This window comes from Puma concolor, chromosome A2 (genome assembly GCF_028749965.1).
Source record: "Puma concolor isolate L17-30 chromosome A2, mPumCon1.1.hap2, whole genome shotgun sequence".
NCBI classification, from domain to species: Eukaryota; Metazoa; Chordata; class Mammalia; order Carnivora; family Felidae; genus Puma; species Puma concolor.
Window position 1 is genome coordinate 87,498,473 of NC_141668.1, and position 27,139 is coordinate 87,525,611.

The 27,139-nt window shown below is 37.1% G+C and overlaps 1 protein-coding gene and 1 pseudogene across 11 annotated transcripts in view; both read left to right on the forward strand.

Annotated features, from left to right (window-relative positions):
• The window catches only part of MAGI2 (membrane associated guanylate kinase, WW and PDZ domain containing 2), a 1,355,992-nt gene that overhangs the window by 932,678 nt on the left and 396,175 nt on the right, over positions 1 to 27,139 (forward strand). The gene's annotated exons all lie outside the window — the stretch shown is intronic.
• The window catches only part of LOC112866789 (protein Wnt-2b pseudogene), a 46,702-nt pseudogene continuing 24,304 nt past the window's right edge, over positions 4,742 to 27,139 (forward strand).

The window sequence follows — 27,139 nt, forward strand, 5'->3', positions numbered from 1 at the left end:
ATTTATCAAAAAAAATCCACGTGTAAGTGGACCCATGAAGTTCAAACCCGTGCTGTTCAAGGGTCACTTGTATATTTACCTACTGAGCCACTCACACTGTTAAATGGCATGGTAAAAGATTTTCTTCTACAAGAAATTGTGTGTTATTTTATTCAATCACTGACTCTTTGATAAGGCTCATCTTTAGTTATCTTGTCCTAACTTCTCGCGTGTTTAATCTTAGCATCGTGTATCATCAGCACTTTGCTAGCAGACGTGAGTATGGGTATCTGTGTGTATCTTACTATGCACATATAAACACATACAAAAATAGATACACACACATGCACACATATTTAAGTTACTGTTTGAAATATGAAGCATGGGGCTAACATAACAGTCTTGTTTTGAGCACCAGGGTTTATGCTAGAACAGGGTTTTTGAAATGTCACCTTGTGTTTGAAAGCTACATCAGACTATGTCAAGACCTATTTGAATGTGGGTCTGCATGATGGGAGTGTTAGCCATGGAGTTTAGAATGGTAAGTTAAGTTTAGACTTGGTACATTCTTGCTCAGATTAGCTTATTTTCCAGATGCCTATTGGTAAATCAGGTGCCCTCGCTGCATTCTTTCAGCTAACATGTATCAGTGTTATTAACACCAAATATTGTCCTCTATTTGAACATATAGACAATGTCTCTATGGGGAGTGCCACAATCTTTCCAGAATCATTCGGATGACAAATTTGTTGTAACTGATCAACTGTCATCCACATAGGATAATCAAAATGACTGAGTCTTCTGAGAGACTGCCAAGTGTGCTTTCTGTAAAAGGGCCACAGTTGATTGGTTTGACCTGAAATTAGGTACAAAAGTCACAATCTAGATGGGTTTTGTAACTCTTCTGCTGATGAGTATATAGTCACAGCCCGGTTGTTTCATGCTTATGAGCATAATTGGGACACCTAAAATAAGACGAAAGTGCTGCAGCCCTATTTCAAGTGTGAACTCTGGGAAAACTAAAAACTTAGTATTTCTAGTTCATGTGTGAGTATATAATGAGCCTTGCTAAAGTGACATTTCATAAAGAGTGCTGCTTCTCTGCTTGCCCACTCTGAGCATCAGAGCTGTGCTGCAGGACCCATCTGGCATAGGTCTTAATTGGTAACAAAATCTGGAAGCATTGTTTCATTGGTACTTCAGGAAGACAACAAAAAGACAGAGCTGATGATGTATCTATTTTGCTTTGAGGTAACTCCTAGTTATTTGCATCAGTAATTTCCTGGTATTAGGTCTTGTTCCTTTTCTTGAAGAACCACTGAATCCCTTAAGTCAGCTACACTCCTCTGTTCCATTCAGATTCCTCAATTTTATATGTTCATCCAGGATCTGTTGATTTTTTTGAGAGTCCCACATCATATTTATCCCAGTTGAAATTAGTCAATTCTCTCGTAGAAAATTTTAAACATTTTAAGAATTCAGTGTCGAGAGCGTCTGCTTAAGTGTGCCTGAGTAAAAATATTTTTACTTCACCGTCCTCCCTCAAAGCCCATTAAAAATCACCATAAATAAATATATACAAAGGAGAACAGTATCAACATCTGAAAGAAGCCAAACCTATAGAATCTTTTTAGTTTTGAAAATTTAGAAAAACATTTTTTTATTTTTAGATTTTTAGATTTAACTCTTTATTCCTATTGTAAAATTGTTGTTATATGTAGTTTGAACTGAAGTGAGGAACTGCACACAAATTTTAAAGTATATCTTGCAGGTGATGTTCTTGCCCTTATATCTCTTTTCAGATACAAACACACATTTTTGTGTGCTTTCATTTCATGATAATAAGGTATATATTTTCCAAATTTTACTTCATCTATTTGTGTAACATCATATCTTAGAAGCATGACTCGTAAACTGAATGTTGTGGGATATTTTTCAACCCACCCAAAATTACTGACAACTGGATGTGAGGGTGATCTGGCTGTGACATCTGTCACCCCACTGATCGCCAGGGTTGATTCGAGTGATGTGGCTGGCTCGGCGGGTGTCTCCTTCCTCCCTCACCACTCCATGTACGTCCTTCCTGATGCTACGTGCTTGGTCAGAGAGGACGACCTTCCCTAACAGAGGAAGGGCCATTCTTTTTCAAGGGTATACAAGTAGCTGTTCTCCCCTACTAGAACCTCCATGCAAGGTCTCAAGGTCCATTTGTAGGAGAAAGTAGGGTGGTCAAGCCTACAGCACTTTAGACACATCCAAATGAGGTGCTGCATGTGACAGTCTACCTTTCAAAACACACACACACACACACACACACACACACACACACACAATGAAAACAAAAAACAAAAAAACCTGACTACTAACTGAAACCTTTATTCTGTATTTATTACATGTGATAGCTGGCATATTTGGGTTTAAATGCGTCCGTTTTTGTGCTTATCTTTGCTTCGGTTCTGTTTCACATACTTGCCTTTAAGAGTGTATATAGCTTATTTGCACTCTAAACTTCTTTCTGTTGGGACAAAAACATGACTTTTAAAAAAATGTTTACTTATTTTAAGAGAGAGGGCACGTGAGCAGGGGAAGGGCAGAGAGAGAGGGAGAGAGAGAATCCCAAGCACTGACAGTGCAGAGCCCCACATGGGGCTCCACCTCATGAACCATGAGGTCATGACCTGAGCCGAAATCAAGAGTCCAGTACTTAACCGACAGAGCTACCCAGGCACCCTGAAAACCTGATTCTTAAAAAAGAAAAATTTTTTAAATACATATTAGAGGGGAGCCTGGGTGGCTCAGTCAGTTGAGGGTCCGACTTCAGCTCAGGTCATGATCTCATGGTTAGTGAGCTAAGCCCCACATCAGGCTCTGTGCTGATAGCTCAGAGCCTGGAGCCTGCTTCAGATTCTGTGTCTCCCTCTCTCTCTGTCCCTCCCCCACTCCCTCTCTCTCTCTCTTTCTCTCTCTCTCAGAAATAAGTAAACATTAAAAAAGTTTTACAAAATAAAAATACATATTAGAGTTCAAAGAAAAATTAAAAGACAAAGACAAAAAAACAAGAAATAGAAACTGGCAGGGGTTGAGAAAGAAAGAGACAAGAAAAAAAGTATTAAGTATATAAAAGTTACATTAAAAGCAACAAAAAGAGCATAAACATGATTTTTAAAAATCAAGAAATGGAGAAGATAGGCATGAAGAAAGAAATACCTTAAAGAAATATTTTAAAAGAGTATACAGAAGATGATATATATGAGAGAGAAAAGGTAAACCTCACATATGCATAATTGATGTTTCTAAAGAAGAAAATGTATTAATAAATAAAATAGTGGGAAACTCTCCTGAAATTATCAAGTGTGAGTTTATAAATGGATCTGGGTCTCGGAAAATATGGGATCGTCAGAAAAGCTGATGTAAAATAATCAACATCACAGTGAATCCTGATAATTTACTATAATTTTCAAAAATATACAATCATATATACATCTAAGGCTTTTTTAAAAAAGCATTTTATGTGTAAGGAATAAATGCAGGTGAGCCTTATACTTTTTGGTAGCAATGCTCAATATCAGAAGTTAGATAATGTCTACTAAATTCTGAGGTAAAGAACGTTTGAGCCAACAATTTCACAGTCAGCTCAAGGTATTTTATAAGTATGTATGGAAAATTTAAGCCAACCAATAGACATTCTCTAGCAAGCAGGTATGTAGCACATGGGTCCCTTCTTTAAAAATCTGACATGGTTATCATCACCAATAAATGTCACCTTTGTGTGAATTATGGTGAATAAACAGTATGTAAACATAATTCTTGATAATTTGAACATTTTGTAATCAAATAAAAATTCTGAGTAGAGGAGGGCATGTGGTCTGATGTGTGCTTTCAAAGCACTTAAGAGGTTTGTTATGGCTAACGCAGTGAAGGATTTGAGTAAGGTAGAAGCTACTAACGTAACCAAAGGTCAGGTCAGTCTGGGCTTGAAATCACATTAAGGGAATTTAGACATTTTCCTAAGAGCAGTGGGAAGCCACTGTAGGACTCCAAACTGGGCTTCTATATTTTCTGGAGAAACAGAGGTATGTTTCTGGGCTGAGAGTGATGAGGGAAATGATGAGGCCAGAGGTGGGAGGAAAAAAAGAGGTTTAGAGTACTTGTATGAAGAATAATCGGGAAAGCTTACTAATGAAACTGTAAAGATGTAGCACTTGCCCAGAACCATTCTGTGCTGGTGCCGCTCATGGCTTCAGCCCTTCCCTTCTGGAGGCTGAAAATGGCTTCACCTAGGAGATTAAGCCTTTACTCCCCTAGCCTCACCCACACTCCCTGGGTGGGAGGCAGCAGCCCACATCTATGATTGACTAGCCTGGGAGTTCAAAAAGCCTGCCCCAGACCTTCCACTTACAATGACAGCGTTGTATAGCTTTTTGTTTCCCCTTCTGCCCTATCCTGCTTTTCTCACTCCCATTTTCCTGAGAGCACTGTCTCAACAAATCCTGGGCAAGAATTCCTGTCATGGGAATTGCTTCAAGGAATCCCAACCCAACATAGAGTTTTCAGGGCAGTTTTAAGAACCAAGTTGATACCACAAACATATAGTGGTCTTAGTCTGCGCAACTGTGATTTTTCACCAGTGTTAAGGATGGGTCACCAGGGGTAGATCTAAAGATTAAACATTTAGATTGATCCATGGTTGTGAATTCTGCCACCTGAGTGGGATAGAATGACCATGGAGTAAAAGCAGAGTTATGAAAGAGAAGTTTACATGATGGGCTCTGACAGCCAGGCTGGATCGGGAAAAATGTGCAGCCAGGATGACAATGAGAGCAGAAGGGAAGATGAAGGAGAGAATGACCGTGGTCACTAATAATTTTGTAAAGTATATATATACACACATCATACTATATACGATATACTATACATACATATACACACTAAGATATGTGTGTATGTAAATTGAGGAAGAGCCAGAAAAATAGAATAGTAGAAAGACTGAAGTTAAAATCTTAAGAGATAGTCGCTACATATCAAGTAAATTGCATAAGGAATATTAACGGAACAATTTTTAATTCCTTATTTAACCAGGTTTTGTTTGGGGCGTCACTAGTCCCCAATACAATAATGCTGAGAAGTTCATCTTATGAATCTAAATCTTTAGGCCAATGAAACATTTATCCTTAATGAGAAATATACTTACATAACAAGTGTTACTTCCTCTTTCTGCCCAGCCATAGCAACAGGAAAAGACTGTTGGGTATGAGTTTGGATTTCTTCCTCCTCTAGAGAAGGGATTCTTAACATGTGGCCTCAGGCCCATTGGTGAATGTGAGGATACTACTGATAGACTAAGAAGGGATCCAGAATCGAAAGTCTCTGTTTCTTTAGTTTTCACTTATGATTTAAGGCTCTGTATGGAGAGCTAACTAAATGTGTTATTAATGATTACGTAGTTCCTAAACTAACATTTGCACCATTTGCCAATGATTTTCATTCAGTGTTCTGACTGCAGCTCAGCACTGGAACAGAAAGGTATAATTTGAAGTTCCCTGGGAAGACAGGAGCTAGAATAGTAGGTGAGCTGCAGTTTTTAATCCTACCTAAATGGCCTTAGTCAAAAACATTCAAGAGGTTGCATTCAAAGTATAGCTCAAGTAAATAGCATCTCCATTCAGTGCTATCTCCAATAGTATCCAATTTTATTTCAAAATAAAAAGCAGATCTCCCCTGAAGAATCTTCTCTTCCCATCACTAGCCCTTCTATGTGCATCTACGTGTACCTCCTAAGGAAAGGGTGAGAAGAACAGCGTGTCACATTCTCTGTTTGGTCAAACTGAAGGGCAGGACACTAACTTTGAGACATCCTTGATGTCTCTACTCCAAAGCTGGTTCAAATTCACTCAAATTTTTTTTTTTGAAAGCATAGTCCTAGTATGCAGATTAGTTAAAAACATAGATAGAAATTATTGGATGTTTTAGAAATCCCAGTGTGGTTATTATGACAGATGAATAAAGAGTAGAAGATTCAGGTGATTTGTATCTAGAAAAGAGGAAAATTAGTGACATGACTTTAATAATACAGGATTAGTTATAATAGAAGAATAATCAAAGAATAATGGAGGAATGAGTCCACTAGATTTCATTCACTCAGAAAATACATATGGTGGGCTTATTATACTACAGCACTGTTCTAGAGACTAGGAATATAAGAGTGAAACAAAAAAAATCGGACTGTGCTCTTGTGATGCTTCTAGGCAAGAAGAAAAACCAGGTGTGCCAACCTGGAAGCAGGATCTTGAACTTCAGATGCTGATTACTGCTGTTGCAAGCCCAAGACAGAGCCCCGCTCCTCCAGTACTACCGCCACCTGTTATTGTCAAATGTAAATCTTATCACTGCCTTCTTATCTTTATTCATCTGTCATAATAAGCCCACAAGGATTTTGGAAATGTTCTCAAAAATGTTCTTCCCAAACACATTTTACAGAGCTCAAGTGACTAATCTATTTTCGTTAACATAGCCCTGCTTAGTAGTTTCCTAAAGTTGCATAAAGTGAGAATTTGTCATGAAGAAGGGAGATGCAGGGTTATACACCCACTCTATAGTAACTGAAAATAGGATGCAAACCATGTATTGTCCTTAAATGTCAAGTCAAGTGACAGACCATATGAAATCCATTTGGCTTGTTTAAAATGTGCTTTCAAATAAAAGAAGCAAAACAAATTGTATCTCAACTAACTTACTTTTTCCTGAATGAAAAAAAAAAAAACAAAAAAAAACCTACCCTTTCTAATCTCCTATTGTAGACAGGAACAAACAGGTTTGCATCAATAACTTCCATGTGTTTATTATGTATGTTCAAAAACAGTGAGTACCAAATCAAACAGTTTAATGCCCAATTATGTTAAATAGCCCCCCTCTGGATTTTTTTTCCAAAATAAATCTAAGTAAATATTGATAAACAGCACAAAGCATATCAATAATTTGTTGTCTGAGCTTGTTATTTTGGGGATTAAAATCACAGCTGAGAGAGCAAATAAATATTACAAGTTACACTGCATCATATTTGCTAAACTTCCTAAATTATTAGCAAATCCACTGGGTAAATGCAACAGCAAAGCACAATATGTTTCCCATGCAAATTTGAAATCCACTTACCAGGCATAACAGGGTGTAGATGAGATTTCAAATATATGATTACAGGAGAATTATTGATTCACCGTTTTCATTTCCAAACAAGGTCATTCTAAGGATTACCTTGTAGGTTTACCCAAAATGAAATAAGAGAAGAATATATCAGGTTTTTTATTAATCATTTCTGTGTGTACTGATTTGGAGGTCAGTTTAACCAGTTTGTACCAAGAAGATGATTGGTGTGAGCCACATAGATAGAACCCATCCTCAAATGAAATGCAGTCAAATAGGGAGTATATGAAGTTAGTGCTGAAAACTCTCCACCTAGAGGAATGAAGGTTCCTGTAGCAGTGTGAGAGCTGGGGGTGGTGGAGAGAAGGTATTTGGATAGGGAAGGGGAGCAGGAGTCCTGCTTCTGTGAACTGAATTGGGCCTTGAATTGATTAGGAGTTTAACAGGAACCAGAGGAGAAGCAAAGACTTGGGAAGAAGAATTTGTGTAACCAAGGATCATGGGCACATCTGCCTTCCAGGGCAGGAGGATCCCTTTCCTTTAGCAGAGGATCTTTTTTTTTTTTTTTTTTTTTTTAGCTTATTTATTTATTTTGAGACAGGAAGAGAGAGCCCAAGCCAGAGAGGGGAGGGGTAGAGAGAGAGGGAGACAGAGAATTCCAAGCAGCCTCCATGCTGACAGTGAAGAGCCTAACATGGGGCTAGAACTCATGAACCATGAGTCATGACCTGAACAGAAACCAAGAGTCAGATGCTTAACCAGCTGAGCTACCCAGGCACCCCAAGCTGAGGATCTTGATGAGCAGAGGTATGTAGGAGGGGGCCCTAAAACTTCAGTGGGGTAGAGGCTGGAGAGATTTGCTTAAGAAATGAGAGGTCAGAGGTTTGCTGCTGAGAGGATGAGGGAAGAGGAGAGAAAGGGCAAGGTTGGAAAAGGAGACTAAAGCTAAAATGGAGGGAATTTCTGCAACCAGAGTATCTAACATGAATTGTTAATTATTTCATTCTTCTGCTGTAATTCCTCTCATCTCTTCAGACTTCTGTATTTCATTTCTTCCAACAAATGTTTTATGTGGGTGGGGTTTAGGTGTTTGTGATATTTTTTTATTTAGTCTGGTTTTACTTTGCTATTGGGTTTTGGTTTTGGTTTTGGGTTTTTGTGGGGTTTTTCCCCTTGAAACTAAGGAAGAGGGCTGACTTCCATGACTGGTTAATATAAAAGAGAGACCACAGTGGCAGGAAGGTGAGTAGAGCTATAAACTCATCACAGACTCTCCTCTGGTTACAAAACACTCGGGTCACAAAAAACTCTAATTGTGCATAAATCCAAAGTGATCCCACATGAGCAATTGCTATTACCATCTGTTAATGGCTGGAAGAACTGTCTTTGTCTATGGCAATTGAAAGTTTTTAATAATTGAACTGATTCTGATAGTGGAATTTTCTTCTTTATTCCCACTACCCCACAAATTCCTATAAATCTTAGAGAAAGCATTAGATCCAGCATTTGGTGTCATTGGTAGCTCACATCCCTTTAAACCACTATCTTCAAGTGTGTTGAGAGCACAACTAATGTCAAGGCTACATATGTAATCCGGTTTCTCTGGGGCAAAGTGTGTGTTACACAGAGGAGAGAGCTTAGTAGAGAGCTTGGAGTCCCATTGTGCAGAAGTTTGAATGTTTAAGTCAGGAATCATATTTCATTCAACCATGAAGCTCCCTTGTAATTCAAAAGGCAAAGGCTATTGGAGGGTAATGGGGAGAAGTTGAGGGGGAGACAAACAAAAACGAATTAATATATCCAACCTAAATATCTCCTTTGAGGCCCACATCTATATGCACAGCTGCCTATTAGACATTTCCACTTGGATTTCTCACGGGTGCTTCAATTTGACTGAATTCATCATCTCATATATACTTCTCTACATGTCTCTTATTTTGTTTGGTGGCACTGTCTTCTTAGCCAGGAATCTGGGAGTCAGCTCTATCTCTATTTCCCTTATGCCATACAACAAACTGCTCACTGTGCTGTGTTCATATGGCCTTGAGGATATCACTTTAGTTCATCTTTTCTTTTCCAACCCATCACCCCTCATTTGGTTCTGGCCCTCATGGCTTCTCATCTGGATTACTAGAGTAGAACATGCTAGGTGAGTCAGATTGCCTGAGGTCAAATCTTACACCACATCTCATACCTTTCTACCTGCTTCAGTTTCCTCATCTGCAAAATGGAGGAAATAAAGCACCTACCATGAATGAATGAATGAATGAATGAATGAATTAATTAATTAATTAATTAATGATAGAAGGAACAAGAAAGAAATTATATATGTCTTAATTTTATCTGGATATGCATACAGGGAGTCAAACAGCAGGACAGCGCTATCGGATAGGAAAATAATGGGAGCGATACATGGAACTCTAAATATTTTGATAAAAAAAGGTAAAGATCAACAGGTTAAATTAATTTAGTAATAATATTTATTTAACTTAACATATCCAAAATATCATCTTTCTAGCTTGTGGCACTAGCCACACATCAAGTGCTCAATAGCTACATGTGACTGGTGGCTGGGCTCCCATTACTGGGTAGGGCAGCTCTGGAGTTTATTACATTGTTGAATAGTAATGTCAAACCAGCAAGAGGAAACCTTAAGAAGGTCTGTGGAGAGCTTCACATAAAATTATTGTTACACAATTAGGCACTCCACTTTAAGTACTTGTGCACTGACTTTATCTTTCTAGCTGAACTATAAGCTTCTTGACGGCAGGGAGAGTTGCTGTATCTACAGTCTTTACTGTTGAGGACTCTGCTCAATAAGGGATTCTTGAACAATGACTGACTTAGGCAACATTCAAGCTTTAGCTCCTAAAATTATCAGGGCCCACCCAAGGAATGAAAAATTCAAGAACGTTGTTTTTTTAACTCCGTGCTAATGGTCAAACTGCTTCCAGTTGCATGTAGGAGTTAGGAATGGCAGGCTCGGGAAACCATTTTGACGTAAATTGAGGAACCAGGAATGTGCAGTGTCTGCCTGTGGGTATTCTTTAGGTTCACCAAGAGCAGAGGGTTCAAGGTGGTTATGTTATAAATCTGAAATCCCTCAATGCACTTTTCAGTTAATTCGTCTTCAAAGGAAGATGTTTTCCTCACTGAGTCATGAACAGGAGATTAATTTAAAGGCAAACAAAGGAGAAGAGCCTAAACAGTCCACTAATGTTGCCATTTTCCCATTTCCTGCTTTGGATGTATTGTGGACCCGTGACTGACGGGGCAAACTCCAGCTCTAGAAATTCATGTTTCATGGAGAAAATCCATTTCTATGCCTTGCAAAGCAGAACTACAGGTGCAGCAAGCGAGTAAACAGTACCAGCTGCTCCTTGGCTCTGGTTTCTTGAAGAGAAATTAAAGACCAAACCCAGGTTTGGAGGTAGTACAAAATCACAGAGAGGAAAGCAGCGGAGTTTTCATGACTTTGGCCCCAATTCTAGCATCTCCTCCATGGAATAGCATACTCACAAAGAGAATGCAGCATACAAAGGCTGGATGTCAGAGCTAGTCTCTGTCCATATTATGGTGAGGTTACTTAGTGATAATGTTCTGGCAGGCATTAGTACTTAACCAGGAAACTCATTGTAGGTTTATATCTTAAACCTTTATTGGCTGACTTGGGATACGATGTAGAGCATGTTAAGAGTAAACCAGTCACTTAAAAAAATTAATTTGTATTATAAATTCTAAAACAAAAAAAATCATATTCCTAAATTATTTGTGTGTGTGACTCGTTTATTCTTTTAGAAAAAGACCCCTGTGCAGTCATATCAGAACAAAGAGGAATTTGGTAAAGGTATGAGAAGAACAAGCTTCTTTTTACATATAACATGAATCCACTTTTCATTTATTTTTTTAAAGTTTATTTATTTATTTTTAGAGAGGGGATGGGGGCAGGGCAGAGAGAGGAAGAGAAAAAGAATCCCAAGTAGGCTCCACGCTGTCAGCACAGAGCCTGATGCTGGGCTCAATCTCATGAACTGTGAGATCATGACCTGAGCCAAAATCAAGAATTGGATGCTCAACTGACTGAACCACCCAGGTGCCCCATTAATTAACTTTTTAATAATGAGTTTATGCTTTTAGAAAAGGATCCCCATCAGAATCTATCAGAATAAAGAGAAATATAACATATATGTCAGAGAATCTCAAAAAATGTCATTTAGTTATCTGTTTGCTTTATTCTCACCAATTACCTTGTGTCTTATAGTATCATATGTCTAGTGCCACCAAGAATCAAGGAAACAAAGTGCCATTGCAAGTGACATAAATAGCAGCCAATAACAAAACTGTCAGTTTTTGATGTTGCTCCTGGATCATTTTTGACATTTTATTACTTCATTTGCTGTTCTGAAACTTTTCATGAATTATGAAGAAGAATTTTCATAAGGTGGAATTTTCATGAGGCCAGTGATGGTGAAAGTTGGAATTACCATCTCGAAAACTTGTATTTGCAGACTTTTTTCTACCCATTATCAAATTACAAACATTCACAACTGCTCTTTTTTTAATGCCATAGTAAATGTTGTGGGCCATGACAGGTCACTTGGGAACGTAAAACAAATGCTAAGAGAACACGCAGTGGGCAAGCCACACCATTATCTCCTTAAAATGTAGTATTAGTGCTGTAATAACCACTTGTAATAGAATTTATGCCGATGCATTTCTCCAGTATTGCTGTCTTGTGCTGATATTGTCACATCATATACCCATTACTGCCATCTGCTGTCAAGACATGCGTGCGGAGGCTGGGTGAAAAGGTGAATGAAATATCAGGGCACATTTCCTGTGTGTGAGTGGAAGCCAAACTTCATTTTCAAGCTGTGTCTTTTCAGGTAAACAGCCTTTGCCCTCCTTTGTACCGTTGCTTTCTGTTTAGAATCTGTTATGCCCTGGGAAAAGAAACTGTAGCAAAATATCAGCTCCTTTTGCATGATTTCTTCCCCGAATTCCAGAACGCTTTTATAGGTCAATTTGTAAAAAATAGAAAGAGCGTGACTTTACATTTTGAAAGGAGTGTGTTGTATATTCAAAGGAGCCCCTGATCATCTGAAATCTGCCTCTCCTCTGATGGAGGCATTGTAGAAACCGACAACTAAGCTGCTGAAAGGCAACCATGATACTTCGTGGGTTGCCCCACATACCATGAGCATCTGACTGTTCTCACTGGCACAGAGCAGTAACACTCTTGGCACCATTTGCATCAAGTTACATTGTTTTTCAGTATTATAGGAAATTTGTGTTCTCCAAGCTCTTGCCCAAACACCTTTCTTGTATAATCCTGTTGTTTCACTCTGATTCTGCTGGTATCAGCCCTGGCAAGAGCTGCTGGGATCTTTGTATGCCTGTGGCACACCAATATAATAACAGGTTACTGACAGCCATTTCCATCCCCCTGGTATGAACCAGTTGAAATGTGTAGATCCCGTGCATGTCTCAAATATTTGTATTTGAAAATTGAATGGCATCTGGGTGTCCTTTGAGGATTGACCAGCTCTGGGATGTGGCTGGGAGTTGTGAGGTGCAGTGTCAGGGGAACATGGTCAGCTTCAACAGCAGCGTTGCATGTAGACAGGGTCTGTTAGCAGAGAAGTAGGATGTACAGAGCAACCTGTGCTGCCAGATGGGTTCAACTGAAAAATCAAATAGTGAAAGCCAATGATGAAAACACTGAAAAGGGGATAAGCAGAAAACTTTTTTGGTTTGTGTTGTTGTTGTTTGTTTGTTCTGAAGGTTTTGTTTGTTTGACCATACTCATGAAAGCTGGGATTGAGTTCCCGTGTAGGGAGTCTCAAACTCTTCAAATTTTGTAAATCTCTCGACCTACTTGCCTGCTGATGATCCCAGGTGGAACTGAGAGTTGAAGACCAAGGTCTGTTGCAAGGACTTTTTCCTCATTAAAATTTCCTCTCTTCAGGTTCTCTGTGACTGATTTGGCAGCCTCATCCAGGAGCGATCCAAGTGGCTTTCACCTCATTGGTTTTCACTTCATTGCTCTTGGCTTTCTCAAGAATTGTTTAATTTGGTTACTATTGTCTCACTGGCAGAAACCTACAGAAGGGACTTGTTTCTAAAGCAGGGTCTTCTTCTCTAACCCTGAGTGGGCTTAATAGGCAAATGCAGACCCTTGACCAGTCTGACCCTTTGTATTAACATAAACATGATTCTGGTCCAGCTCCTTTACCTGTATACTTTTTTTAAAAATAGGAAACCTCTTGAATTAAAAAGACTGATGAGCTTTATATACGTCAGGGATCTTTCCCTGAAAAAAAGAAAAAGTCTCAGGGGACCTGTTTATTTGAACGATTTGTTCAAATTGGCATTCCTCTCCTTCCCATGTCACCTGGTCCTCTGCTTTGAGAATGTGCAAAACTCCTAAGGAAAGTATATTGACATCTGTCCATAGGACTTACCAAACTCGGATGGAGTTTTAGACAAGAGAAAAGTAAACTCTATCTTCACAGCAAAGAGATGCAGGAGAAAGTCCCCTTTCCAAAAGGAATTCGTTTTGCGTTTAGCAAGGAGCTATTTGTTTTCTGAGCTCTGGATTTTCAATCTGCTGGTTGAAGCAAACACACCTAAGTATCTGAGGGTATGTATGAGCACTGGATGCTTTCTGGCTGAAGCAGAAATGTTTCTTGGGGCTCTCTGACCTCGGGCACAACTTTAGAACAAGGTGGTTTCGCAGCTTTAGTGCCTGCAGGCGTGTGGGTTCCTGGCACTTCAGCTTTGCAGTTCTCAGCTTGTGAAGCCACTTGTTTGTGTTTTGTTTTCTTGGCTTATAGAATTTTAAAAGTAGCACAGAATGTACCAGGATAGGCTCAGCTGGAGATGACTAAAAGGAAATCTTGAGGAAACTGGCAGAGAGAGCTATCCACTGGTGAGAGGTGGGTACAACTGAAATTCCTTTCGTCTTCGGTGTAGGAAAGCAGTGTCCTTCTGAGCAGTTAAAAGTGAAGTTAACAACTTGAGTTTCAAACCAATAGCTCTACCACTAAGAATTCAAGGTATGGGGGGGGGGATAATTTTTCTTAAACTATATGACGAAGAACATAACATGGGCAGGCTTTTATTAGCATGTATTAGAAGCCAGAAACTCAGCCAAGACTTCTTACCACATTATCTCATTTTAATTCTCATAACAGTGCCTATGTGCTAGAGGCTTTAATTACCCCATTTTTTAGATCAGGAAGCAAGCAGAGAAAGATAAATAAATTATCCAAAATGACACAGGTAGCAAAGTTGCAGAGTTTGGATGAAAACCCAAGCCAGACTCCAGAATTCAAGCTTTAAAACTTTGGATGCACCTAATGATTGAGTTTAGGTCTTAGGCAGGTCCAAGTTGGGGGTAGGAGACACAGGACCACTAGGGAATTAGTGAAAATCATAATATAGCCAGCAACTTCTTGGTGGGAGAGTGAGTTTTCAGCCAGCTAGCCTTACATTTTCTTTGTACTTTAAAGATTGTTTTTCTTGCCTTTTCTTACTTTTGTTTCTTCTTCCTCCTGCAAGAGTTGATATATCTTTCCTTCCATTCGTTTCAGGAATTTTTCTGCATCTCCAAGATTTTTAAGCTTTTACCCTTTTATATCCCACTATCTTTCTTGGTTCTGGTCTGTAATGACTCATTCATTGCCCTACTCTGCAATCCAGTTTCTCCTTATATGTGAAGGAAGGAGACTGTATAGGAGTCCCTTCCCTCCTCTTTCATTCCCTTGCCAAAAGGAAATGGAGAAACATTCCACTTCCCATGAAAGAGAGGAAAGACCTGACTTGTTTCTTGTCCCTTTTCCAGAGGCAGCTGCCCAAGCCATGGAACATCTATCCTCTGTTTCCATACATCTCTTTACTTGTAGTAAGTTACACTAACCATCTGCCATGTCTTCTCTGAAAGCTGGAAGCATTTTTTGTCTTCCTGGTGCCCTCGAACTTTTCTGTAACCATTAGGTTTGAGTATATGGATATGACTTTCCATAATAAGACCTTTTTTATGTGATTTTCCAGAATCCCACTAGCATACAATTCTTATAATTTGCTTTATTAACATAATCTACACCATAGTTCTGATGTAATTTTCCCTTTATCCTTCGAGGTCCCTGGCTGAGATTATCCTGTAATAAAAGATAGATTAATAGGAAAAACAACAAAGTTTAATAGCATGTATATCTCCTGTAGAGATGGGAAATACCCAGGAAGACTGATTAACTCCCCCAAAATGCCCCAAGCCACCATCTTAAACACCATCTGTGGCCCAAGACAAAAGAATAAGTGGTGAGGGGAGGGAAGCCCAGGGAAGGGCTTGGGGAGGTCACCAAGAAAAACACAGCGAACATGGTAAGGCTGTTATGCAGATTTAAGTCCTTTGCCTTTTCCATTGGTAAGAGTTTCTGGAGATTTTGTCGTCCTCCTCTTCCTGATACAGAAAGAGAGACACAAATAGAGATTTCCTTTATAAAAGTAAATGTCTCTTACTGGGTAACTTTTATTAGGTTTTCAGAACTTTTCTTTTCCTACAGTTATTCTTAAAAATAATCAGCCTGACATAATCCTTATGCCAAAGACGCATTTTGGGGTGGCAAATTCTGCTCTTCTTCACTGACCTAGTATTTTTTTTTCTACTAATGCACAAAATACCTACATGGATTTAGCCGAACTTTCTGAGCTTTTAAAGAGCTAAATACTTAGGCTTTTGGTCTTGGCACAGTCCAGTCTTTAAATCTAGATATATATATATTTTAATTGTAGGCAGCATCTTAAAGCAACTGACATCTGGGAGAAATATTTTGTATTAACCCGTATTTTCCTCCTATGACATAATAATAATTTGATGATAATATTTACCTAGCTGAAGCTGTGACACAAATGCTCCCATCATTTATTCAGTGATTGGCTAACTACAGTGTAAAGACCAATTAATTGGTCAACTAGAAACCAATCAAGTGAAAACCTTCACATTTTACATTGTAGGAAAAATGTATGCATAGAGTCTAAGTCAGTTGTATTCTGGGTTTAAAACTGGTATAAAAAGAACCAGAATTTTTTTTTTTAAAGGAAGAGAAGAAGAAAAACTTTGCCTCTCTTTTTAAACAGTTGTTCTGTGCTTTTTCACACCTTGCGCTGTTGAGCTGTAGCAGCTGAGAAAATCCATCAATCCTGGTATCATCCAGAAAGGATTGAAAATAAGACAGAAAACATTTCACTGCAAAACTGTGAGATGCTCTCATGGAAAGAGACCACTTTATGCTATTCTGATTGGGACAGATTAAATATAAATAGAGAAAGTTCAGAGGAGGAACATTTTTTAAATTACCAAAGGAATAGGAAAGTTACTCAATAAAAAGATCAGTCTGGGGGCACCTGGGTGGCTCAGTCGGTTGAGCGTCCGACATCGGCTTGGGTTATGATCTCACAGCTCATGGGTTTGAGCCCCACATCGGGTTCTGTACTGACAGCTCGGAGCCTGGAGCCTGCTTTGGATTCTGTGCCTCCCTCTCTCTGCCCCAATTAAAAGAAAATAAATTGAAACCTGTAAAAACCAAGGTGCATTTGGCAAGGTAAGCACTGACTGAATCATCTAATCCTGGGATACAACATTAAGGGTGGTCCTTTAATGCTTGAAAGGTAAACGTTATACAATTGAGGAGTAGTAAACACAATAAAAATTTGTTTCTGAAAAAGATTTCTGACGTTGATCCTGTTGATTAAAAATACTTATTTCGACAGTTAAGCTGATATTGGAATAGTTAAAGAAAAGGAGGACATAGATATATTTCAGATCTGTGATTTTAATAGCTTTATAATAATCCTTATTTTGACCTCCTTCTATCTTTAGATCTTTGTGTTATTCATAAGCAACTTTACTAAAGAGTGAACGTGGGAATTACAAGGAAATAAAACACCAACCACATTATTTTATTACATAATTAGTTTGTTTAGTAAGGATAGTCTTAGGGGAGGAGTTAAAATTTCTCACTGAAATGAAATTTTTTAGGATTTTCTGGGATTAGATATTTTTTACAGCATGTTCCTATTTACCACTATGCTAATATCATTAATAAAATGGAAATTAGTAGTTTGTATATGCAAATTAAATAGATTATTTATTTTTTATTTCATAATGTAAGATAAATTTTCAGTCTATTTTATTATAGGATATTTTAAACTATGTTATAATACAATAATATCAATAGGAGGCCAACAGACTGTACTGGAAATGGTTGTAGCAATTGGAAGACTTTGTCTGTTTACACACTAAATTTTTACCATTTGAGGAATACTGAGTAGTTGCACCAAAGATAATTGACCACTCAATCTATTAATTAGATACAGAATATTAATAGTTCTTTAAAAAAAAATCTACAAAGCATAATTATCACATGAATGAACAGTGAAGAAATATGTGTTTCAGGACATTCAAAGAAATCAACAGCAAGCTTGTATTCTTGAGAACTGTGATCATTACACAACCCTCTTATACTTGGTTTCACTGACTTAGAAATGAAATATGGGAGAGAAAAATAAATAAATAAAATATGGGGTGTTTGTTTACTTCTATTTGCATATGGTTAGAATTAGAATATAAAAATGTTTTAATTGTATAATCTTATTATTACAATCTAAATAACAAAGGAGTTAATAACATTCATTAATTTCAAAATTATCATGCTTCTGTTTTTGTTAGGCCAAGTATAAGAGTTTTTTTGGCAAAAAGAGAAACTACTTCTACCTGACATTTTTTGGAGACCCTATGCTGGATTATTTTTTCTACAAATGCACACATTATTTAGCTGGATTCAGCCAAATTTGTGAGGTGTCAGAGAAAGATGATGTAATGTCTTAATATTAATTTTAATAGATTCACAATTTAATATTTTTTTTTAATTTTTTTTCAACGTTTATTTATTTTTGGGACAGAGAGAGACAGAGCATGAACGGGGGAGGGGCAGAGAGAGAGGGAGACACAGAATCGGAAACAAGCTCCAGGCTCTGAGCCATCAGCCCAGAGCCTGACGCGGGGCTCGAACTCACGGACCGCGAGATCGTGACCTGGCTGAAGTCGGACGCTTAACCGACTGCGCCACCCAGGCGCCCCCACAATTTAATATTTAAACCTCCTCTCTTACATGAAGTGTGAATCTCAAGATTTGAACTCTAAACAATAACTGTGTTCTATATGTTAAGATTTCATTAGTGCTGAGTAATGACTTGTCCTATAGGTTTCTTTGAATGATAACCAAGCATTCCTATCCCTAGAGCCTGGGCCTAGGTGTTCCTCAGCTGGTGCAGCCAGCCTGGGGGTGATGTGACCTCTGGTGTTCATTCTTCCATCTGAACTGACAAGATAGATGTTGGCTTCAGTTCCTTCACATTCAAGATTTTGTTTTTCTTGCTTTGACTGACCACTTGTAAAAATAACTCGAAAATAAAACCCTTTTGATTAAACACCTAAATGTAAAACTGTTAATATGATTTGCAAAGCCAATGAAATACCTAATAAATAGAACTGCTTTCATTTAGCCTTTGAGAAGGAACAGTCTGTTTCTATATTATAACCAGATTGAATTTTAGAAGTGAGTTACCAACCACTGCTTGCCTTGCTCTCTATAATTAGCAGTTATTGGCATCTAAAGAAAGTCAAAAAGAAAACAGGCAAACTGTGATCTGCCTTTACTCAGTCTGCTTTTGAAAATCCTCCTGTTTGCAAGTGTCTCAAATAATTACTGAAACACGCACATATTGCCCTAAATGAAATTAGTAATAATCATGGAGACTAATCAAAAGTTCATTGAATCAGCAGGGGGTGCAATAAAAGTATTCATAAATCAAATAAGTATTTTCTTTTGCCAAAAAAAAAAAAAAAAAGGACATATCTCACTAATTCCAAGAAGGAAATTCAGCGTAGAAAGAAGCTGTGACTCTATATACCTGACTCAGGTGAGTGGGATCAAGCAAACCTAGACAAAAGTGTTAAGTCTGGCATATTGAACTTTGTGGAGCCTTCTCTTTGGGATTTCTGCCTTTCCCTGCCTTTCCTGAGTAACATCTCCTATGGAACCTGAGAGAACTTTGTCAACTAGTGGTCTTGGCTGGCAAGCCATCTCATTTGAGGTGTCAACTATGAAAACATTGCTGTTTACTGTAGCACATGAATTTGTGTTTTAATAGAGAACACTAAGGCCTAAAAGATTTTAAGACCTGAATGACTGGTGTTCTATTGTGGAGAATCTCAGGAAGTAAACCAATCAGAACACTTCAGGGGCACATCTGTGCCTGCTTCCCTCTTCAAAAGTGTTTCAGAAAGTTGGAAAGTTTTATATCATTTCTTATATATCATCTTATATTATTTCATCATAATATAAGAGAAGAAGGAACTAATGAATTTCATCAGAAAAAAAAGCTTAAAATCTGAAAACTAAATATATTCAGAAGTAGAGAGATATTTTCTCCAATCGTTATAAGCTTCCTGGAATAATATTTAACTTTTGTTTAAAAAAAAAAAACAAACCTTCAACCTAGGAAATTCAAAGATCTAACTGACTTTATTAAATGATTTATGAATCAGTTGGGCAGTATCCCATCTAAGAATTAGAAGGGAGCTCCAAAGACTTGTACAAAATGGAAGGTCTTTATAGGAAAGAGGGTCAGGCAATAAAGTTATTAAAAGAAGAAAAGGATTATTCCACACAAGTTCACTTTCCCTTAATGGGAAGAACAGAGGGTCTTATCACGCAGATGACCGCATCTTCCTTTGGGGGATGGTGGGGGCCCAAGTTGCAGATTACTTCATTGGCCCTGATCAGAAAATAAGACTACATTTCTGTGAGAGGTTGAAACTGAAGTTAGATTAGGTATTAAGCCCCAGTTTGGGGACTCAGTCTAAGTCATTTTGGGCCTGTGGCTTTCTTTTTAACACTTTTTACATTAGTATCTCACTCAGACATCTAAGATCATTTTATTGTTGTATTTAGACCATTTTGAAATGACATCTACCCTCTAGAATATTTTAACTGTAGAATATACATGTACATTTACATGAATGTTCTTAATTTCTATGTATGTGTTCTTTCTCATCAATCCTAGCCACTCCCCCACAGCACAAAATGTTTTTTCAAGACAGCTTGAACATCATAATATCTCAAAGACCAGATTCATCTAGAAACTTGTGAAAAATTCAGAATCTCAGGCCCTTCAGCCAAGGTCTAATGAATCAGAATCTGCATTTCAGCAAAATCACCAGATGCTTCACGCCTGTACATGAAAGTTTGGGAAATGCTGCTGTACAGTATGCCTTAAGAGAGGCTGTGTAATGTACTGGTTAGGAAGGTCCTGGATTTGAAATGCCCAATTCAAATCCCAGCTCCACTGCTTAGTAGCCATCTGGCCCTGGGAAATTTTCTTAATCTCCCAATGCCTCAATTTCTTAATCCATAAAATGAGAATACTTACAGTACCCATATCTTTGGATTCTTGTGAGGATAAAATGAATAAGCATATGTAAAACACCAAAGTGCTGGCACATAAGAAGTACTATATGTTTTAGTCACTTATTATTAAAATGATTATTATATTTTATTATATTACTATTAAATGTAATAATTAATATCACTATTATTAACAAGGGGAAGCCTTTTTGCTCTTTTCTTTTTGATAAAATGTCTTGAATAAATGACATCTAAATTACTAAGAAAATAGCAGGAGTTCTAGAACAAAAGGTGCATTTTTATTCTATTTTTATTTTAATTGCATGGTGCTAATGAGGCCAAGACTGTGGGTTTAATCTCCTTGTCAATCCACTAGCTTCTCATGGAAAAACAACAACAAAACACAGAACAAAATCCATTTTTCCACTGGAGTTTCCAGTAGGGAAACTCCTTCCCCTACCCCCTGCTGAAACCCCTGCCTCAACCTCAGGAAGCCATCTCACAAATGCTTGGCATTGCCTCAAAGTGCATATGAGGTTAAGAAAGAAAGAAAGAGAGGAAGGAAGGAAGGGAGGAAAAAGAAGAAAGAAAGAAAAGAAGTAAGGAAGCATGGATGGAAGGAAGGAAGGAAGCGAGGGAGGAAGGAGGGAGAGAGGAAGGAAGGGAGGGAGGAAGGAGGGAGAGAGGAAGGAAGGGAGGGAGGAAGGGAGAAAAAGAAAACTCAGGCACAAAACCAAACAAAGACCAGAAAAACAGTGAGGGGCTAGGACTGGCAGAATGTTCTGATATTGTTTGGGTCAGTTATAAAAGCTTATCACAGTCATTTATCAACAGTTTTGCAGCCACCTGTGTTTTTGAAGGACCTTTTCCAATTTGTATTTTGGAACAGAATGACCTCCTACTGAAACACTCATTATAGAAACCAAATTTTAAATCAGATTTGACAATGAGTTTAAAACATGGTAAGGTTCATGTCTTTTATTTGGAATGCATTCTCTAGATACCTTAATATGTATAATTGTGCTCTAAAGTACCACTTTAGTGCTTCTATACTTTACCCCCTTTCTCTAAGAGATGTAGCTTTTGTTAATTACACAACCATTATATCTGCCATTTTACTATAAAATGAATATGTGTGTGTTACCCTGTCCTAGAGACATAGAAGTACAGAGGCTAAGTTGGACTACTGTATCTCTGAATCACTTATCACTTGGTGAAGGACTGTAGTTGTCTGACAGTGTGAGAAGCAAAGCTCTTGAGTGTTGTGAGCCTTTGTCAAAAGATGTGCCTAAGGAGAGAAGGGAAATACAGGTATGGAACTAATGAATGGGAAACCAAGGGGACTAGAAAATAGAAGTAATTTTAAGAGGAAGATGAGAGAATGAGTCTGGCTTGGTCAAGGCAGGCAGTGAGCAAGGAAAGCACCAATACTAAATGCATAGTGTGTGCTTGTAGGTTTTAAGTAGAGACAACAGAAGCCGGGGAAATAGAATTCTAACATGAACTTTTGGACTTGACTTTTGACAAACTATAAATTTACAATTTATCAGGAAAATTGCATGTTAGTCATAAGAAGAGTTTTTTTCTTTTCTTAGTATTTTTCTTATTACTTTCTACATCCAAGAAACTGAAATTATCCTAATAAAATCATTAATAATAAAGTCAGTTCATAACTGCAACAGACAATAAGCCAAATTCTTATTTTCAAACTAAATAATTCTATTTAACAAATTTTATATATAAACTGCATTTATTTTATTTTTGTAAGCATACTTTTAAATAATACCTTCATTGCCTCCAGAAGACTTTGTTACAATGCATACCTGTTTTCTGGGAGTAAAAGGTCTGTGACATGGAACTTCTCATGTTCACATTTGAATAGTGGCTGAAAGTCCACAGAACATGACAAAAATAATAAAATCCCTGTGGAGCGGAGATATATTTTGTCTACTTCCTTACAGTTTTATTTTATTTTATTTTATTTTATTTTATTTTATTTTATTTTATTTTATTTTATTTTATTTTATTTTATTCTATTCTATTCTATTCTATTCTATTCTATTCTATTCTATTCTATTCTATTCTATTTTACTTTATTTTATTTAAAATAAAATATCACAGGGGTGCCTGGGTAACTGTTGGTTAATCATCCAACTTCTTCTCAGGTCATGATCTTGTGGTTTGTGAGTTCAATCCCCACATCGGGCTTTGTGCTGATAGCTTGGAGCCTGAAGCCTGCTTTGGATTCTGTGTCTCTCTCTCTTTCTGCCCCCCCCTCCCCGGCCCGTTCTTTCTCTCTCTCTCTCTCTCTCAAAAATAAACATTAAAAAATAAACTAAATAAATAAATAAATAGATCAATCAATCAATCATCACAATATGCATCCCTAAGTTATCACAATCTACTGAGAGTTAATGTATTCTTCCATGTAAAATGTTAAGAACTTGAAACAGTATACTTCTACTTACCATCCCCCAATTCTTTGTGCTATTGTTTTCATATATATATCTATAAGCATATAAATCTCATAAATTTATTTTTTTGTGTGTCTAATATGTTACTTTTCTCTGGCTGTTTTCATATTTTATTTTTTTATTTGTTTTTCATTCATCCAACTACTATGTACCTAGGTCAGGCTTTCTTGATATTTATCCTGCTTGGAGTATAATAAACTCTTGGAACTGTAAGAAGGTTTTGCACCAGATTTGGATTATTTGGAAATATTCTTTCTTCATTTTCTGGAAATTCAGTTATATGTGTGTATAACTATTTGATGTTTCCCATAGATCATTGAAGCTCTGTTCATTTCTTAAAATAATTTTTCTCAATGTAATTGAGATAGAATACTTTATATATATTTGTCTTCAAGTTTATTGTTCCTTTCTTTATACTATCTGTAGTCTACTGTTAATTCCATTTAGTGAATTTTTCATTTCAAATAGTATTATTTTTAACTCTGAAATCACATTTGCTCTTTTTCAAAATTTTTACTGCTCATGTGAGATTCCTCATTTGTTTCTTCATTATGACCATATTTTCTCTGAGCTGCTTGAAAGTCCTTATCTATTAATTCTAACATCTGGTCATCTTGGGGTCAATTTCTATTGACATTTATTCTCTTGATGATAGGTCAATTTTTTTCATATGTATTTTTAAAATTATATAATAGATGGCTGTGTTGTCTTTGAAGAGTTATGAGGGGCTTGGGGCAGGTAGTTAAGTTACTGGTAGATCATTGGCCCAGTGAGATTTGGCTTGCTTGCTTGATTGATTTTTGCTAAGGCAGTCTAGTTTGACTGTGAATCCAATTCAAAAATGTGCCTCTTACTTTAAGGCATTATCTTTTTTCTAAACTGTGAGTTCTAGAGGCCTCAAATATCTTGAATGCCAAACGTACTCTTTGAGGTCTTTCCATTCTGAATTAGAACTACAAAGCCTTCCAGCACTGTGATACCAGAGAATCACTCTTAACCTTGAAGCAGGTGATCTCTGCTAGGCCTTACAGATTCTCACCCTGCATGTGAGCAGACCAGTCCTCAGAGAAGGACCCCCAGTTAGTACATATATAGATTTTTTTTTTACCTCTTTCCACCATTCCTGACTCTACCATGTGTAAATTCTGTGACCTCCAGCAAACACATTTCACAAATACATTTGTACCCTTTTCTTCCACATATTTTTAAATTTGGACTGAAATTTTTCTAACATTCCATCCTTATTCAAAATAAAAGAAAACAAAAAAATTAATTTATTTTAATAAATAATAACAACATATAAAAAACTAAATTGTTGATATCTTTCTTCAACCTAGGTTCATTTAAACCCATTAGAATTGACATAAAGGAAACCTAACTGGGAAATGGTTAATGATTCTTTGAGAGAAAGGAAGTAGGAGAACACAATGACTAAGTACTAATAGCTGAACTATTTCAGCTATTAAGCAAGAATCTACTTTGTACATGACTACATTTTTTTAATAAGAATGAATTTAAATCAAGTAATTAGATATTGATGACCACCTATCAAGAATGCAGAATTTAGTGTAAAACTGACATTGGTTTTTATCTTAGTTCTACCCCTCAAAGCTGTTTGAATTCAAGAAAGTTTATTTCTTTTCACTTTGACTTTCTTAAATATATAACAAAAGATAATACACATCGCCCAAATGAGTGGATTTTTTTCATGTCTTTATACATTCACCTAGTAGAAATAGGAAACAAAATTATCTTAAGCAGAGAGAAAATAATGAGGTCAATTGGTAAGTGAGAAAAGAAATTACGCCCAGATTCATGTTGTCACAAAAATCACTTGTATATAATCAGGTTAATATTATATTTTGCCTGCTGTTGTAGAAATATGTATAATATCTGAAATCATGAAGTGTATTGCCAAGGGTTTTTTTTAATGTTGTAAAAACACTTAACATGAGATCTACCCTCTTATAACATTTTAAGTGTATAATACAGTATTATTAATTATAGGCTCCAAAGTTTTATGATATCAACTTTACAGAGTCATTGTGATAAATGAGAATATATATTTACAGCAATTGGTGTAATAGGTAGGCTGTCTGTATGGGTTAATTTCCGCTCCACATTGTGTGTAAGACCCTGTGCTCTGCAGCTGATGCTTTAATTTGTTTAAGGCTTTGTCCATGATGAGATCCTGTTCTATTAGAGACTACCAGAGCTACAGACTACTTACAAGTTGAGGGTCAACTTATAAGTACACTTTTGAAGTACACATTGAAATTGACCTCATGTATCTCTCACTATTCAAACATCCTTTTGAAATTACCTACTTTGGGCCTGTTGGTTCGATATTTCCCTGCTGACTAGAACTTAGGATAATATATAAATTTAAAATATCTAGTCTAAATTTCCATGGAAGTTTGTTTATGAAAATAAGACTGTTTCTCACAACTCCTGCAGGCTACATCAAAGAGTGCTCCTATGAGCCTTGTCTGTGTTTTCTATCATTGATGGCTTTTATATTTATTTAAAAATATTTTTTAATGTTTATTTATTTTTGAGAGAGAGAGGGAGGAATGTGAGTGGGGGGAAAGGCAAAGAGGGAGGGAGACAAAGAATCTGAAGCAGTCTCCAGGCTCTGAGCTGTCAGCACATAGCTCAACACGGGGCTCAAACCCAGGAACTGTGAGGTCATGACCTGAGCCGAAGTTGGCCACTTAAATGACTGAGGCAGCACCCAGGCACCCCTCGTTGATGGTTTTTAATATGTGACCAAAAGATACCTCCAACTCCATGCAAACTCAGGTGTGTTTTGTAAACAGCCATTATAAGTAAATCTTTTTAAAGGCCCTTTAGGAAAAAAGTCACTTGTGTCTCTTGGCCACACAGTTATTTAATACCTCAAAAGAGGCCATACTGGTATGACTTTCTTTTACCAAAACTATGCAGCTCTTGCCTCAATAAGCTAAATACACAAAGATGTTCAGTGGAATTGGCTTTTTTATTATCCTCCTCGTCTTTTTTTTGCCTGGAAACCCAATCTTGCTGATCTATATCTTTTTTCCAAGGTTTTCTCAAGAGTCCTGCTTATAGATGGGAATCACATCAGCAATCTCCCAGTCCCCTGGCAAGGTGACTGTTTGCAACAACAGTTTACACATTTGGCCAACAGTTCCACAATTTCACCCTTGAGTTCCTTCAAAACTCTTGGGTGAATGCCATCTGGCCCCAGTGATTTATTTATGTCCAATTTGTCAACTAGACTTGGAACACCTTATGTACTCCTCACCTTTTGATCTATTACCTCTGACTTGTTTGATTCCACCTTCCCTTCTTTCTCTCTTATTTCTATTTGATTAGATCCTCATTAGATCTTTTTTTTTATTGCTCAAAATATCATCATGCTAAAATAAGCTTCCCCATTTCATGAACTTTTCTTAAAATACTATGTAGAGTCATATTTCATTTTTGTTCCTTAAATTACATGGCCAAGCTAAGTATTTCATTTTTGTTATTCAAGTTATTTGGCCAGGGTATGAACAGCATTGCTAGATAAAATTTTGGTATAAGTCAGACATCAGAATCAAAGAATGGAAGAAATAAATGTCACCTGGACTATATATTATAATAAACATTCCCAGAGAATAGGAAAAAGTCAATGAAATAGAACTTTCTATCAATAAGACCTTTGCTAGGAAAGGCAAAAATTTTCACGTAAGCCTTGTAAGGTTGAGTTAAACAATGCAGATGAGTATGTAGGTTGTTATCTCCCAGTGTGATTTAATGGTTTGTTTTGAATGGAGTGTTCCTAAAAGAGACTGAGTATATACTTAAACTTTATTTGGTTTTTTATTTCTCAAGAAAACAGCTTTTTTGTTCTGATGCCCTTTTGATTTTAAAAATTTACACATTTTCTATTTGAAGCACTCCCCAAATTTTTCAGTTCATGGAGTAATTCTTTACTCCTTGTTCCTCACTTCCTGCCAAGAACCATTGGTGTGTACTGTTTGGTAATTGCCACTGTTTAGCCCTCTGAAGGGCCTTTATTCAAGTGTTAGATTTAGTGATTCTAGTTACTAT